The following is a 17584-nucleotide window of genomic DNA, read 5'->3' on the forward strand; positions in this document are numbered from 1 at the left end:
TTTAAGCTGATAATATAAAAGTCATGAAGAAGAGCAAAGGGCTTCGGGCAGAGGACGCCGAAGCTCGGCATGCTTCTCCATGTCTTGCTGCCCTGACACTTAGCTCTTACTAAGCTCTCTCAAGTTTTCTCTAATTCTTTCATACTTTTACTTTTTTTTCCCCTTTTCATCCATGACCATCATTTTCGCGGCTTTTCCTTCCTTTTGTTTTTTATATGACCACTCAGTTTGTTCATTTGTTCATTCACTCATTCATCCATTCAAGCATTGTCCTTCTCACATGTGCCAAGAGTGGCTCTGGGGATAACGTCAAGGTGGTTACAGTTTAGGTGGGAGATGGTCATGCGGAAGTTGTTGCTGTGATGGGGCTCTCTACTATGTGCTCCTCACACACAGGAAAAAGAGCAACGAAGTTGGCTTGGGGAAGTCAGGAAATGCTTTAAAGAGAAGGTGGCATTTGAGTGGAGATTGAAAAGAATGAGAACCTTGCCAGATGGACCAATATGGTGGAGAGAGAACATCCTAAAGGAGAAAGGGCGGGCGGCGTAGCAGGGAGGTGTGGGGAGCAGGGTGTGTGTGTACTGCTTGCTTTTCGGGCGGTGTTGCTGGAGCGTGAGGTGGGAGGGAGGGTGTAGGGCTGGCTGAGGCTCTGCGGGAAAGCAGGCATCGATGGAAAAGCTCCCCTTACATACTGTGAGCCTTCCTTCCATCTCAGGTCTGCAACCTGCTGTTGCCTCGGGTTCATCCTGCACCTTGAAAGGAGGCGGCCTGTGTTAACAGGCTTATCTCCTGCCAAACTCCTCCCAGCCTCACTGCTGCTAGAGGGAAGTCAGGGCTTCCTAACCTGGCTCTCGAAGAGCTCAGCGCCCTCTCTCTCTCTCTCTTTTTTTTAACATCTTTATTGGAGTATAATTGCTTTACAATGGTGTGTTAGTTGCTGCTGTATAATGAAGTGAATCAGCTATACATATACACGTATCCCCATATCCCCTCCCTCTTGCGTCTCCCTCCCACCCTCCCTATCCCACCCCTCTAGGTGGTCACAAAGCACCGAGCTGATCTCCCTGTGCTATGTGGATGCTTCCCACTAGCTATCTATTTTACATTTGGTGGTGTATATATGTCAGTGTTACTCTCTCACTTCGTCCCAGCTTACCCTTCCCACTCCCTGTGTCCTCAAGTCCATTCTCTACGTCTGCGTCTTTATTCCTGTCCTGCCCCTAGGTTCATGAGAACCATTTTTTCTTTTTTAGATTCCATATATATATGTGTTAGCATACGGTATTTGTTTTTCTCTTTCTGACTTACTTCACTCTGTATGACAGACTCTAGGTCCATCCACCTCACTACAAATAGTTCAGTTTCATTCCTTTTTATGGCTGAGTAGTATTCCATTGTATATATGTGCCACATCTTCTTTATCCATTCACCTGTCGATGGACATTTAGGTTGCTTCCATGCCCTGGCTATTGTAAATAGAACTGCAATGAACATTGTGGTACATGACTCTCTCTGAATTATGGTTTCCTCCGGGTAGATGCCCAGTAGTGGGATTGCTGGGTCATTTACTCTGTAAATCATCTGTCCTGGCTGCACTCACCTGCTTTGCTTCTCACACATAGTTTGTTCCTTTGTCCTTCCAGCCTCCATCTTCAGAACCCCCCATCCTTCAGCACATCACTCAAATCCATCCCCTTTATGAAACTTTTCTCCACTCATGAGTTATTTACCCCTTCCTCACTGCAAGGGAACTTTCAATGGACTCCTCACATCACAGTGTCACATGCCTCTCGTATCTCATGGGTTAGCTCTATAACACCCTCAGAAGGGCCGGCAGGTGCTGAGGAAACGGGCTGCATACCTATTACGTGTCCTGTTGTGCTCAAAGTGCAGCCTCTTACATATTATAAATGCTGCATTGATGTTTGCTAAGAGTGGAGGGAAAACAGAGCTCCTTTAATTTGTAAGGCTGCTACAGAGGTGGAACCGAGGGGTTGATTACTTGTCGTATGGAAGAGGCAGTGGTTAATATAAGGTCCAGATGACACTCTTGCAGGGCAGAATAATTGTTGGTGAAGGGAGAAGGATTACATTAAACAAAAAGCTGGGATACGAACAGAAAAGCGGTCCACTTTGAAAAGTAGTTAAACCGCCCTAAGGCTGAAACATGGGAAGAAGAAACTTAGAAAGCCATTAAGCCTGGTCTTGACAGCGAGTGACAAATGACATAACAGGTAAAAGCACCTATATTGCATTAAGAAGCTCTGCATCTTTCTAAGAGATGGCCTCTGGAAGACTTGATTCAATTTAAGACTTCTCCATTGCAGATCTGGAGACAATCACAAATTCAGAAATATAAATATATATTTATATAAATATTCATATAAATATATTGAAAGTCTGCTGCCACTGAGCTCAAAAGACCATAATCCTATTACTTGTGATTTTGAGAAGGGTAAGTATGAATAACTGAAAGGAGAGATCGATTAAAGGAGTAATATGAACAGGAATAATGGAATTAAAGTAATTGAGGCAATATTGGGCCTAATGGACCTTGTTCTCTTAATGCCTCTCTTCTGCTCTTCCTATCGAGTTGGCCCTAAAGTCCATTGGACTCTGTGCACTGGGAGAGAAGAACATAATGGAAGAATTAGTATTGCTGTTTATAAAAGAATCAATCTGTTGTTCTTACTGAAGAACATCAATCAGTCTGTGAAATCAATTAGCTGGAATTTTTGACATACAGCTTATAAGGTAACGAGACAAAGTGATGAGCAAAGCCCGTCTGCCTCGCACGTAGTAGATACTCAGCAAACATTTCTTGAATTAAAAGCCAGAGGAGACCATGGATTTAGTTGAAACACAACTTCAGTGTAAGTAAGTCCTTTCGTCGGTACTAATTCAGTCCCATCCCTTTTCCTTGATGGACTGTGTCCGTCGTACTGTAAGTAGAGATGATTCAGTTTCATTGATCTCTGCAGTGAGTTCTCTCACACGTCCATTGCGCGCAGCCCAGGCCGGCCTCGCGTGACCTTGGACCTCTGTGTTACTTAGGGTCTGACCAGTGGCCTGTGACTTGGTTTTCGGCCCTGTAGAGCACTGGCAGATTCCATGATTTTGAGAAATATCTCTTTGATGAGATTACTGCCTCTTCAGAAAACTTCAGTGTCTCCCCTTTGTCTCCCAAGTTACAGGCTCATTATGCTTTAGAGTCCCTTCCCCACCCCACAGAGCTTCTGCGTTTAGACTTCTCCCACAGCCCATCCACACTGAACTGCCACCTGCCCCTGCCCAGGCCTGACGCCGAAGGCAGATTGGTCTTTGCACGGCATCATCCCATTTTCAAACAGGCACAATGCTCTCCTCGGAATTCTTCTTCTCATATCTAGATCCATCCAATTAGAGTCAGGCTGCCCAAGGCAATCATGATAGTCCTTAAATCTGTGTGTTATCAAGAATCATGCTGTGAAGACGTTTATTTCAGTGAGATAAATGGCGTTAGGAACTAGAGGGTTGCAGGCACACAGTAACAAGGTTGTTTTACCAGCAGGTATTTCAATGATAATGGTGTTTTCAGTATCCATAGGAGTGTAACTTCAAAACCTGAACATCACTGAAAAGTATAGTTCACTGAATCTCTTTTCACAAGTTTGTAGTGAACTTAAACTGGTATTTTAAAAAATGATTTCAACATCGTAATGACCCACTATGGTGAAAAACTGAGAGTAAAAACTTAAAGCAGCTGTATTTTAAGTAGAAGAGCTTTTTTCCCTTTCTGCCTTAGTCTGCATTAAATAAATCTTATTTCTCCATCAATTGATCACTTTGTATCTAATACACATTATGCAGACTGTACAGTAGAAATGTTTGTAACGTTTATTCTTCGAAACTGAGTTTAAGTCCTTTTTCCTCCATTGAGTTTGCCTCTCACCGTTCCACTCTTCTGTCATGGTTTTCCTCCCTCCAGATACCCTTTTTTAGACTAATCATCCATTCAAGGACCTCTTTAATATTTAATCTTTCTGAGAATTTTTAAAGGCTGTTCTGAAATAAGGACATATTTTTATTTCCCACAATGCCCAATGCATCATTAGGACAATGTGACATCCTTGTTTACAAAAAACATACAATTATTAAATTCAGTTTCACCCCAAATTTCTCTTTTCCCTACTTCCTATTCCACCTGAACATTGAGTCTTGTCTAAATGGTTAAAATTCTTTTTTTAAAAATTGAGTAATCCCCATTTCAATGTCAACATGAAAGGATGAAGAGTGAGTAATAGGTTTCAGGTTAAATATGGTACATGTTTTATTTAGTTCCTGGCACTTCCTGAAACACGATTAAAGTGACACTTAAGGGATTTTTTTTTAAGTTACATATCTATAAGAACAAAGGGATGGGGCAACAGCCGTAGCATTTTGGAATCTGGGATACAGGTGGATGAGTGATAGCTTACTGAGCAGAGGAGAAAGGAAGAAGTAGCCTAATTTACACTGACGACTTCTACGAAGCTCAGGAATTTTCAGCAACAAGAACCCCTTGGAAATGAGAGTGAAGATAGGACTAAAATTAGGAGTATTGGTTGAAAGTTCAGATCTGCTCCCCAACTTTATACAAGCAGGTAACTAACTGCCCCTCTTTCACTCCATAATAGGAATGGAGACTTTTTTTTTTTCCTGTACAAATGATAAAATAGAGGTTTCTGGATTGGAAGGTATCAGGAAAAGTCAAGTGGTATTATATAGTCTTTTTGTTTTGTTTTGTTTTAAACATCTTTATTGAAGTATAATTGCTTCACAATGGTGTGTTAGTTTCTGCTTTATAACAAAGTGAATCAGCTACACATATACACACGTTCCCATATCTCCTCCCTCCTGCATCTCCCTCCCTCCCACCCTCCCCATCCCACCCCCCCAGGCAGTCACAAAGCACTGAGCTGATCTCCCTGTGCTATGCGGCTGCTTTATATAGTCTTGAAATCAGGGAGATTGCACCGATTTACCAAATCCTGAGAACCATAACTACCTTCTTCTCCCTGCCCCCTAGCCTGAGGGCAGCCAGGATGATATCCTATCTGCAGGAGACTTCCCTGGGATTATGACCTAAAACTAAAACTCGAGGATACTGACATCAGGGGTTCCCAAAGAAGAGGCCTAATTAGAACAATCCTAAAATAAATCTCAAATCAACCCCTCCCCACACACAAAACCTTCCTGTTGACTTTCTCAGGCCTCACCAATAATTACCAGCAGACAGCCAAGGATCATCAGACATTTAAGGAAAGTCTCTATTATGAGAGACAGAAACTAAAACATGCAAACAGAAAAAAAGCAACTTGGAGGAAAACAGAACCTTTGCAGGAAGAAAAAATCTTAAAAAAAGAAATCATTTGTATCTTCAGATAAATAAGGTGTGATATTACAACTGTGAAAACAGAAGAGAATTTATAAGGGTTGGGAGATAAAGTTAAGGAAATTTCCCAGAATGTGAAGTAAAAGAGAAAGAATAGAAAATAATGTAGAAAAAATAAGAAATTTATAGGATTGGTTCATGAGGTCCAACGTCCAAAAACAGCAGCACCAACTTGAGAGAATATAGAAAACAGAGGACAGAAAACCATCAAAGGAATAATTCAACAAAGTCTTCCCTGACCAAAGATAGGAGTTTCCCAATAAAAAGGTAATACCAGTACATTGTCATGAAACTTGACAACACTATGATGTGCTCCAATAAATGACAGGGTAAACCAAAAAGACCCCAGATCCCAGAGACGGGACCAACATAAGAGCCAGCTGTGCAGAGGGACAAGTTATCCACTGATCTCAACAGGAGTAGGTAGAGGGCTTCAGTTTGAAGATGATGAAATTGATAAAACACCTGATCTGTTCCTACTGAGAGGAAATTTACAAATCTGGGGGCGGCTTTGGGGATAACCTCAGGATAATTATATAAGGAAACTAACCAAAGTGAAATGTAACACTGATTTGTTACACTGAAATGAAACATTTCAATGAAATGTAACAGGAATGAGAAAAAGGAATGCAGAAAAGGAAATGTAATCATAGAATATTACATGACTCAGATACTAATAATGTCTCTGTAGCTATAATGATATAAAATGGGTATTTAATATAACCAAAATTGTGCTAGAATTCTGAGAATAGGAACATGGGACAAGTATAGGTGGATGAAAACTAACCAACCAACCAACCCTCATCTTCCTTTTTGGAAGGCCAATAGATAACGCCTAAAATTGAAACACCAAGAAATAGTGATACAAGCATGTTATTAAAATCAGTTCTCAATTTCGCCTCAATGTGGCGCACATCGGAACAGATACTTAATAACACAGTAAGCTGGGGACATCCATTTGGGGACTATTGTATAGCTAAGAAACTTCCAAATAAAATCTTTTCAGATTTTCTAATGAGAAACCTGAATTTGCTTTCATGAACATAACTTCTTTTCATATTGCTATTTGCCTGAAATAGCTAAATAGAATTCTTGTTCAAGATGTCAGTGATTCTCCTCTTGGAATTCATATTAGTCGCTGTCAGATACTACACAAGCATCGATTAAGAAATATTCAAGCTGTTTCACCACTATTCCAAATTTTACAGCAGTTAAAATTATGTTTAAAAAATCCAAGAGCTTTAATCATTTTCTTTGCTCTCTAAATGCAATACTCCGATACTGCCCTTTGAATTTTTTTTCTATGAAGTAATTAAAAATGATGACGGGGCCCTGATTGGTAAAATGCGTGTTCATTGTCAGAGCAGTCATCCCATAGGTAGCTTGGATGCCAGTGAAAGGGCACATTAGCCCCCAGTGGAAAGAAGTTTCTGAAACCCATAAAGAGAGAATTTGGGGAACTGATACCAGGAGCTTTGCCCACCAGTTCCCCCTCCCCAACTTACTAGAGGCCCACCTTCAGCCAGCTGTACCTTGCACATCTGGAATGCAAATGCCTCCCCCAACTGCATGGGCCGCTTCTCCAGAAGGGCAGTGGTGCCTTCTGCAGTGGCCTGTTAACATGGGTGTCCCTGGACATGCAGTGCTTCTCAGCAGAGCAGTGGGGACTGTGCCTTTGGACTCTGGGGAAGCTGATGGCCAGCTGTGACCTATCCAGCTGCACGGGGCCCCACCTGCTTCTCTGAGGCTGAGGGGTGCCAGGACCTCATAGCAAACCTGGAACCAAGTCACAGCACAGCAGTGTGCTGACACCTACCAGCTGGGATGCACTGATTTCTAGATGTGGAAGCAGAGTCCCAAATAATGACTTAAAAAGTTGTAAGCAGTTAACCTGAGGGCCTAGCACTATTTAACAGGTGAGACTGTGTTACGAACAAATTGGTATAAATACAAATTGATTCTCAAGGAATATCTCTCATGTGGTCATATTGGATCTTTCAGACCTTTTACTTCATCCAAGGATTGGAAAGAGCTGCTTTGAAGCCCGTTTCCATGAGATGAGACAATAAAATATATGTATTGTGGAATATGGCCCACTTCTTAAATTCAGAGGCTCTTCAGTTTGTGGATTAACCACATGCTGTATTTTACCATTTTGTCTGAAGTATGAAGGTAAAGAACAATACATCTGAAGATAGTAAACTTCATCTTTTACTAAAAGGAAGAAGTTGAAATTAATGGGGAATAGAACTTGTGTTTTGAATCTCCAATTGTTTATTTTCTTGCTGTCCCTTTAACATGGTCCTAGGGAAGTTAGTAATAATGTTTTAGGAGAAGAGTTAGGAAATGGATAGTCACTCTTTCACTAAATTAACTGGAAAAGAAGAAAGGCACTTAAGAATACAGAGCGGTGACTTCTCGCTCTCCTTCTACAGAGGGGAAGCAGAACGTGGTCCATTTGGTGCCCTCCATATTCAAGGCTGAAATTGGAAACAATGGTGCTTTAATTCGCTGCTGAGTTAATGGGCCTGCTGATTTGTTCTCATTTTTCAGGCCTCTAAAATGTCCTTAAAACCCTCTCAAGGGTTTTATACTTTTAGCCTGAGGTCTCCGTGCTTCATTTTTCCTTTTGTTCTTCAGACACTCTCATTGCCTCTCCTTGTTTCATCTTCTGAGAGGTTCAGAATAATGCATGGTATGCACTGAATAATTTGGATGGAGCTTGTGACATGTCTTGATGATGTTAAGCCACTCAAAATCCTAGAAAATAGTCCCAGCTTGCATTAGCAGTAGATTAATGCAGGTGAACTTCAGAGTCTTAATTTTAAAGAATTTACATTTTTACCAGTGATGATTGAAAACCATTGGCATTCTTTCTGCCTGCATTACTGATTACAATTGCAAATACTTGCAAAAAGTGCTAGGATGACTTTTCACTGTTCCATAAGGAGCAGAGTATTATTTTACCCGTTTAATGGCTATTAAATATTTAAAAAACAATTTTCCAAAAATACATCCATAACTGTATGTAACATGTGCATAAATCACAATGGGAAATATATTCTGATATGCATGCCTAATAATACTTGTGTAGATTAGTTTCCGTGTCTAAGAGAATTTGCCGAGAGGAAAGGTTAAATTCCGGGGGAGGTTTCTCATTTGCGACTTTGTTCCGAGGACGGAACAAATAGGGGTGTTTTCAGATGAAATCAAGCGAGTTATTACTCAGGTAGTTACTGACTTTTTGCCCCAGGATTTCCCGGATGTGAGCTGTACGTGAGTCCCAACCTCAGGATCTGAATCAGGAATGGTGGAAAACCATAGTGAGTTAGTTATTTGGGATGTGGGATCCAGAAGCCCATCACCTCTTGAATTTTCCCTGTGAAAAACGAGCGGGGGTTATTTTTTTAATGTTAAGGGAATTCCTTCTGAGTAGCGATTCAGAGGAGAGCAGGAACGTATTAGGGGAGGAGTCTTAAGAGAGAAAGGTTAGCCCCGCCTTCTGGAGAGCAGAGAGGGGGCAGGGCACAGGGGTGGGGCCTGTGAGCTGGGGGCACAGCTAGAAAGGAGGAGAGCAGGGAGTCAGCTGGTGGACTTGAGATCCGGGGGGCGGAAATTTAATTTCAGAAGAAGCATTTGGAACACTTGGCAACATGTCACATGATTGATCAAAGTGACATTTGGGGGAGGTAATTTTTTTTTTTTAACATCTTTATTGGAGTATAATTGCTTTACAATGGTGTGTTAGTTTCTGCTGTATAACAAAGTGAACCAGCTATACATATACATATATCCCCATATCTCCTCCCCCTTGCGTCTCCCTCCCACCCTCCCTATCCCACCCCTCTAGGTGGTCACACAGCACCTAGCTGATCTCCCTGTGCTATGTAGCTGCTTCCCACTAGCTATCTATTTTACATTTGGTAGTGTATATTGGGGGAGGTGATTCTTGCTGTGGGTTATACAGTAACTCAGAAGAGGGAGAAGGCAGGCACATGGTGAGAAGAGCTGCAGTGAGGAAGGGAGAAGGAGAAGAGATTGGCCTTGGTGACAGGACTGATAGAGAAGACAGAAGATGAGGATAGCTTACTGAGAACTTTCAGTCAAGTCTGGGGGGCTGCCTCGGAGAACTCCTCCCATCCCTACCAGTCCGGAAAAATAAAAGAGGGCGTATCCAAAAGATTATACAGCAGATGTCCAAATGCCTTCTAGAATAGATCAGTTCTCTTCCCAGCTTACAAGTCATGGAACCGTGGCAATGGAACAGTTTGCAAAAGATAGAAATTTGATCGGTTCTCCTTTGGACGTGCTATGGCCCTTTCCCTCATTCCTCCCACTCCCGGGAGATCCTACAGTCGGCAATAGATAAAGGGGTGTGAGAAGAGTTAGCTGTTGGGAAGGGAGCACAGGCCCGGGATGGGCTTCGCACACACAGTAATTGGATCCGGGTGTGGGGATAAGCATTCCATGTCACAGAGAGGAGATGGGAAGAGCTCAGGCTGGAGAGCACACACAGTAAGCTGCCTTGTGAGGCCAAGGGAGGAAAGGAGACAGAGAAGGAGCAGTCAGAGTGGCATTAAACTCGTGAAATTGATCTGAACTTGACAGGGATATTTGCTTCACTAGAGCTGATGGTATGACTTGTGCTTTTAGGCATAAATGAGGGGAGAGTTCCATCCCCCAAGACTTAGCATCCACAGAGAATTCACAATATAAATACAGCAAGGCGAGCCCCCAAAGCAGCCTTGCTGAGCAGATGTTCAACCACCAGAAAGATCTTCATGAGCCTCTTTTACAAATATAGTTCCGCATTATTCTTCTTAGAGTCAGCCTCTTAGAGTGAGAAGTCTTTAAATGAGTATCAGGAAGGAAATTTTCAAGAAAGTCCTGCACTCCATAGTGGTGGAGCTGTTTGAACAAAATGAGTGAAAGTGGTCAAAAGGTACAGACTTCTAGTTATAAAATAAATAAGTCGTGGGGATGTAGTGTAGAACATGGTAACTCTAGTTAATAACAGTGTATTGTACATTTGAACATTGCTAAGAGAGTAGATCTTAAAAGTTGTCATCCCAATAAAAAAAAATTTATAGCTATTTGTGATGATGGATGTTAACCAGACTTCTTACGGTGATCATTTTGCAATATATTCGTATTTTGAATCATTATGTTGTACATCTGAAACTAACATAATGTTATATGTCTTCCAATAAAAAAATTTTAAAAAGAGAATACATTAATTTTTACATTGTAATCAAAATCAAGCAGCACTCACCCAACCACCAGGATGGATTATAATACTGAACACTTTGTTCTAAGTGGGAAATCCCTTTGAGTCTTGTATCAGTCAGGGTTTTCCAGAGAAACAGAATCAATAGATATGCACACATCTATGCCTGTGTGTATGTACATATAGTATATTTATTTTAAGTAATTGGTTCACATAACTGTGGGAGCTGGCAAGTCTGAAACTCATAGGGGTGGCCAGCAGGCAGGAGTTGATGTCGTAGCCTTGAATCTGGAATCTGTAGGGCAAGTCAGCAGGCTGGAAACTTAGGCAGGATTTCTTTTTTTTTGATTAATTTATTTTATTTATTCTATTTTTGGCTGCATTGGGTCTTTGTTGCTGCATGTGGGCTTTCTCTAGTTGCGGTGAGCGGGGGCTACTCTTCGTTGCAGTGCACAGGCTTCTCATTGCAGTGGCTTCTCATGTTGGGGAGCACAGGCTCTAGGCCCGCGGGCTTCAGTAGTTGTGGCACACGGGCTCAGTAGTTGTGGCTCGTGGGTTCTAGAGCGCAGGCTCAGTAGTTGTGGCACACGGGCTTAGTTGCTCCACGGCATGTGGGATCTTCCCGGACCAGGGCTCGAACCTGTGTCCCCTGCATTGGCAGGCGGATTCTTAACCCCTGTGCCACCAGGGAAGCCCTAGGCAGGATTTCTGTGTTAACAGTTTTCAGGCAGAATTCTTTTTCCTCCTTGAAACTCAGTTTTTGCTCCTAAGGCCTTCAACTGATTATATGAGGCCCACTCAGATTATCCAGGGTACTCACCTTCACCTAAAGTTAACTGAGGGATACTGTGAATTACATCTACAAAAATACCTTTACAGCAACAGCTAGACTAGTGTTGGACCAAATAACTGGTCACCAAAGCCTACCAAGTTGACATCACATACCTCTGATTTTTACTTTAGTGGAAGAGCAAAGTTAGCTGTGTTTTGTCCCATTTCCTCAATGTTGAAATCTTTACAATGAAGAAAGATTTTCTTAGTGATTCAAAAGTGGCAGTTTTGGTGGTACCTTTTTTCCTGTCAAATTATGAAAAAAAAAAAGAAAAAAAAAAGAAACTTTGAAAAGCTGGGCAGCATCAGCACCTTACTTCTGTCTCACAGGATGCAGACGGTCTCGTCTGCTCCGTCTGGTGAGTGGGTGGCATGGGTGATACAAGTTATACTCTTCCTGAACTCTGTGCTGAGACCACTCCCCTGACTGTGCAGCCATTGCAGGGGATGTGGGGAGTTAATATTTTCTGGGAAGAATTTTAATGTTAGGATTTACTGGCTTTTGCACATATAAATTTGAAGCTTTAATGTTATGCTCTTCTGGTTATTTGCATTTAATATGCATGCAAATTCACAATGTATACTATGTACCGAGCACGTAATTTATAAATCGGTACTTTCCCTGGTTGTTAGCAATTTTGGCCTTGTTAAAAATTAATGCTTTGAAGAAATATATGATTTCAAATTTATATGTAGTATCTTTAGTTTCCAGAGGAAGATATGGAGTACATGCTTTGCTGGAAAGGTAGAGCTCTGCTGTAACGTTCTCCTTGTTTAAAGAAGTTATATATAATGCTACAGGTTAGAATGCTTTTATTTATCTGTCCTGTGAATGGGTTCGGATTAGTTGTCACAGATGTTTGTTTCCCTTAACAATGCTGAAAAATATGTGTTTCTGAAGCATGATTGCAACCCACAGCATCCTGATACAATGGGGAGGGAGAGTCCTTTCAGGTGATAAACATACGTCACGCAACAAGAGTACATATTGTACGTTTAATGGAAGAGGATCAGGTCTGCACGGCATGACCCAGAGCAGGAGGATCCCAGAGAGAGACTCTGAGGCCTCTCCTGCTGCCATTTAGGCTTGTTGTCTTGGCAACCAAAACACAGCCATCAGTCCTTTCCTGGGCCGGGAACTCCAGTCAGCCCTGACTCCACCACACCCTTCCCCCCTCCCCCTTCCAACCTATCGCTGGTTCTGCCCCGGCAGCTTCCGGGCAGCTTCAGATTTTCCTCCTCACGCATCTCCAGGCCCCCACCTGTGTCTGTTCTTTCCCCTCTAGGCGATTGAAGCCTCATCACCGGCCTCCTGGCTTCTCAGCTGTGTACGTCTTCCATCAGCGCAAACAAGGTTTCCCAAACCTTCCTTCCCACTATTGAAGAAAGTCCTCTTTCCGTTTAAACCTCCAGGCGAGGCGTTCAGAAGCCTCTGCGGGGAACAGGCTTCCGTCCTCAGCTTCAGCTGTCGGCTCTGTTGTACTCGTTAGTTACCCTTCTCTTTCCGCTCATCTTCATGGCTGTCAGTCACCCTCCTCCTACAACTTACCCACACCGTGGACGGCTTTACCCTCTCTGTCTCTAAGATGTCTCCGTCCCTCTCAAAATCAGCCCTCCTTAAGTGACAACGAGCAAAGGATCTCCAGCTGACAAGTTGGTGATGGCACCAGCACCAGCATAGTCAACGCCATAAATATCATCACCAGCTTCTGTGTCAGCATAGTGCTAGTAGTTGCATAAAATGGACTAAATTCATCCGGCCTGTAGACATTGACTCACGGACCAGGTCAGGGCCTCTGTGTGTTGTCCTGCAGCCTGGCAAGGACATAAGTCGGGGTGAGAAGCCATTTTGGCTCTGCTCACCCACACGGGTGTCCTTGGGCACAGCTGGATCTGCCAGGGTAAGAGGTGCCTTCCACCCCGCCACTCATCCCCCGACAAAGGCACCTTCAGTAACCAGACTGTGCTGAGACACAGAGCCGAAGGGGCCCCATTTTCTAGCTCCTTTGTGGGCCGAGGTGGCGTCACTTACTAATTTGCAGATGGGCACCCTCTGCACTTGGGGAGGCCTTAACTTACGGCATATATGTGAAAATCAAGAAGAACTGAAATGAAGTTTTCTCTGAAGAGGGGAAAACATCCAAAGGAAGACCAAATCTACTCTCTCTCCTTTAGAAACTGTGAATGGTGGGGAATCGTACTTTTGCTTTTGGATTATGTGACAGTGTTTGATAAATGTGATATAAGTACCAGGTGAAATGATTTTGTGGTAATAATGACATCCAAGCGAAATATTCTGCAGTCTTTCTCTTCCCCTTCCTCATCCCCTCTTTTTTCCCTCTTCCTTCCTCCCCTCTTCCTCCTCCCCTTCCCCCTCCCCCTCCTCTTCTTTTCTGGTAGTAAGCATAGCAGATTATAAATGTCTAAAATATTTTGGGTGGCTCCGTGATGCATTTTTACCGGGCTGGACTGTATCATAAGTAACTGCAGCCCCCAGGTTCCATCCATGTGCTGTGGGCAGAGCGGCCTTCTGTCACAGAATGTTCGGGGGCATGGAAGTCACATGCTTGATTTACATAGCGCTCAGGAGCCCTGAGGGTGAGGACTTGAGCCTGGCTTACTTCTGGAGCTCAGACATGGACCGATCTCTCCCGTGGCTTAGGATTCCCCAAAAGAAGCTGGACTGAGAGAAAGCCACGTGGGAAGAAATCTGCCCGTGGGACCAGACTGAGCGACAGACTGGGTGTCCAAGGGAACAGAGGCTCCAGGTACCTCTCCTGACTTAACTAGCTTCCCCTCAACTCCCCTTACCAACAGAAGACACCTGCTCACACACACACACACACACACACACACACACAAACAAGTATGCTCTGGCATGAATGAGACTGTGGCATACGGCATGGATTGGCAAACTCCGGCCCTCGGGACAAATCCAGCCTGTGACCTGTTTTTGTAAGGATGAAAGGCTAAGAATCGTTTTTACGGTTTTAAAGCATTGTAAAAACAAAGCAAACAAGAATGTGTTACAGAGATACATTACTTAAGCCTTTGAAGCCTAAAATATTTATTATCTGGCCCTTAAAGATAAAGTTTTCTAGTCCCTGCAAAGAACCGGTCTCAGTGCCTAACGACTTCTTCTTGGTGGTCCCTTTTTGAAAGAGCAAAGCCCGAAATGGTTTCCCTGATGGCCGGGCCTGGAGGTTGGCGTTTTAGAGGAAGTTATTTGTCCAGAGAATGTTGTTGGGGGCGGGGGGTCGATGGTGACTTGTGGATGGCAGAGCAACGAAGGTCAGTGGAGCCGAGGAAAAGCACAGCGAAGAGGAGAGGCATGCTCTCAGGTGCAGGAACAGCTACGCCCACAAGCACCAGGGAATCCCAGAGGGAGTCACTGAGGAGAGGAATCCTGGGTGGAGTGCGGAGAACCGGGACCCGGGCTTTTGCCTTAAACGCAACATATTTGTAGCACCATGAGTGAGGAGGCCGGGGTCGGGGGGGACTTTGCGTTTACACTTATATTTAGTTCACAAAGTACATCTCATTTTGGAATTGTGAGAACCCTCGGAAACAGGTGAAAGGGCGTTTCTTTCGACTTCAATCTATAGAGAAGAAAGGATTGATGCTTGGTCAGAGGTGTGTCCTGTTCAAGGTCGTATAGTTGTTATATGGTGGGGTTGGAAATCAGACTCATATTCTGGCTCTAAAATCTGAGCACCATCCTCAGGGTCAGTGAATTATCATTGTGAAGTGTTAACTCTGCACCCCAACTCGCCAACACAAAAGGCTTTCCACTCAATATGAAGTCTATATGTAAGTTTCTTACGTTAACATATAAAGCAACAAAAATGGGTAGAATAGCTCTAAAACTGGAATCATTTTGCATATCTCACCATTGTAACGTTCTCACATGGCAAAGTATATGTGGGAGAGAGTCTTAGCAGGTGTACAAGATGGCTTGCACTGCTCTGGATTGTTTGTGTATGTCTGGGAACGCTGGCTTGAGACAGACTGCTTGGCCATTCTAGGTTGACCTTCATAAAGAACCTATGAAAGGAGCAATTGTGAGAAATAATTAATGACACTACAACAGTCTTAAGCAAAATTGGAGTGGCTTTCACTATTTTACCATAGATGTCAGAGCAAGATACTATTTAGCAATAATAGATAAATCGAGTGGCTTGTTGTGTGTACGTGTGATTTGGATGGCAAAGACCATCATTCCTACCTGATAAGACAGGAGAGAGAAGTTTACACATTTACTCACCATCTAGAGACTTTGATATTTGTCTCCTAATTAAGAGTGCAGGGGAACCAGCTGGGTCTGCATCGGCTCTGGCTCTCCATCTGGGTCTGAACCTGAGCAATGGATTTGGTCCTGGAGCCAGTGTCACTGATACAGGAAACAGCCAGCCACAGGGAAATCCATCACAATGAGAGCAATCTAGCCGTCCCAGGAATCTAACCGTATCCATATTCAGATAAGGAGAGCACTGAGTGATCTCACTGAGAGTGATATCAGGGACTCTGGGGGTAATGCTGCCTTTGCACTGCTCATAAAGTATGTTAAAAAATAAAGCCTTAAAAGTCATGCTTGTGAAGAGTGAGCACAGGAAAATGAGCAAAGCAATTCACACGGTGTACTTTTCTTTGGAGCAAGAAGTTGCGTCAGTTTCTCAGAGTGGCTGTTTCATCTTTTACCTTCTCAGGAAGAATGCCTCGGTCAGCCGTGGGTTAGCAGCTCAGGATCTGACTTGGATCTTTGCCTTGCTGACTCCTTGTACCTTTTTGATTTCAGCTCAAATGTCATTTCTTAGAGAGCCTTCCTCCCACCCAGACTGGGGTTTCCTTCCCCCGGCTCTGCCCCAGTGTTCTCTATCTCTTCATTTTGTTTTATTTTCTTCACAGCACCTATCACTGTTTGAAATTGTTTTATTTCTTTATTGGCCTGTTTATTGTCTCTCTCTCTTACCTCTGGGACATAAGTTCCATGGAACAGCAGCCAACTGTTTCTCTCTGTTTTACTGTTGTTTGCTGGAGCACATAGAACAGTGCCTGGCATATGGCAGGTGCTTCAGAAGTTCATTGAGTGACTCAATGAAAGAATGAATTAGTGAGGAAGTATGTGGTTTTCTGTTGCTTAATTCCACAGCATAGTGCCCAGATACTGGCTTGTGGTCTTTCCCTAGTAGGAGAATCCAGAGGGACTCTGTTAGTTTTCTACTGTTGCAGTAAGACGTTACCACAAACTTAGCGACTTAAACAGTACAGATTTATTATCTTAAAGTTCTAGAGATTAGAAGTTCAGCACAGGTCTCACTGGTTTAACATCAAACTGTTAGCAGGGCTGCGTTCCTCTCTGGAGGCTCCAGAGGAAATCCATTTTCTTGCCTTTTTCAGCTTCTAGAGGCCACGCACATTTCCTTGGTTTGTAGCCCCTTTCAAGATGTTCAAAGCCAGCAATGATGAGCTGAATCTTTCTGACTGCCATCTCTCTGATTCACTACAGCTGGGGAAGTTTCTCTGCTTTTAAGGACTCCTGATTAGATTGGGTTTACTTGGATAATCTAGGAAAATCTGCCATCTCAATGTCCTTGTTACTCACATCGGTAAAGTCCTTTTTGCCAGGTAAGGTAACATAGTCACAGGCTCCGGGAAAAGGATGTGGACATCTTGGGTGCGGAGGGGAAAGGTGTCATTATTCTGCCTACCATGTGGATTTACTCACAGAGCAGGTAGAGGATGCTCCAGCCCAGAACATTGTATTTCCAGAATATATATTGTGAAGGACAGAGTCTTCCCAACACATTTATTCATTCAGTAAGAAAGATTTCTGGAGCTCGTCACACTCTCTTTGACAGTTTTGTTTCTGATGGCAGGGTGGGTGAGGCTAGATTGCTGTTTTGTAGGGTTTTGTAGGGTTGGGTGTGGGGAACTTGGAGAAGTTCACCTGAATTCAGGCCCAGGCCTGACGGTGAGAAATTGGGGTGCTAACCAAAATGGGATCAGTGTGTCCAGTGGGGACTCATAGCAGCTGTAGTGGTGGTGACAGATAACATTTATTGAGTATAGGCCTGTTTGGAGTAATTTTATTTAATTCACGCGATCTGTACAGC

The 17584-nt window shown here is 43.3% G+C and overlaps 1 protein-coding gene across 8 annotated transcripts in view; it reads left to right on the forward strand.

The window, feature by feature from the left end:
* The window catches only part of ENOX1 (ecto-NOX disulfide-thiol exchanger 1), a 612333-nt gene that overhangs the window by 132965 nt on the left and 461784 nt on the right, over positions 1-17584 (forward strand). Inside the window, exon 1 of one of the 8 annotated variants that reach the window (XM_059902647.1) lies at positions 14150-14239. The exons of the other annotated variants lie outside the window; for them this stretch is intronic. The gene's annotated coding sequence lies outside the window, so the exon portion shown is untranslated. Of the gene's footprint in view, positions 1-14149; positions 14240-17584 lie in introns of those variants that run through there. 8 annotated transcript variants of the gene reach the window in all.

The sequence above is a fragment of the Balaenoptera ricei genome, chromosome 18 (assembly GCF_028023285.1).
Source record: "Balaenoptera ricei isolate mBalRic1 chromosome 18, mBalRic1.hap2, whole genome shotgun sequence".
NCBI classification, from domain to species: domain Eukaryota; kingdom Metazoa; phylum Chordata; class Mammalia; order Artiodactyla; family Balaenopteridae; genus Balaenoptera; species Balaenoptera ricei.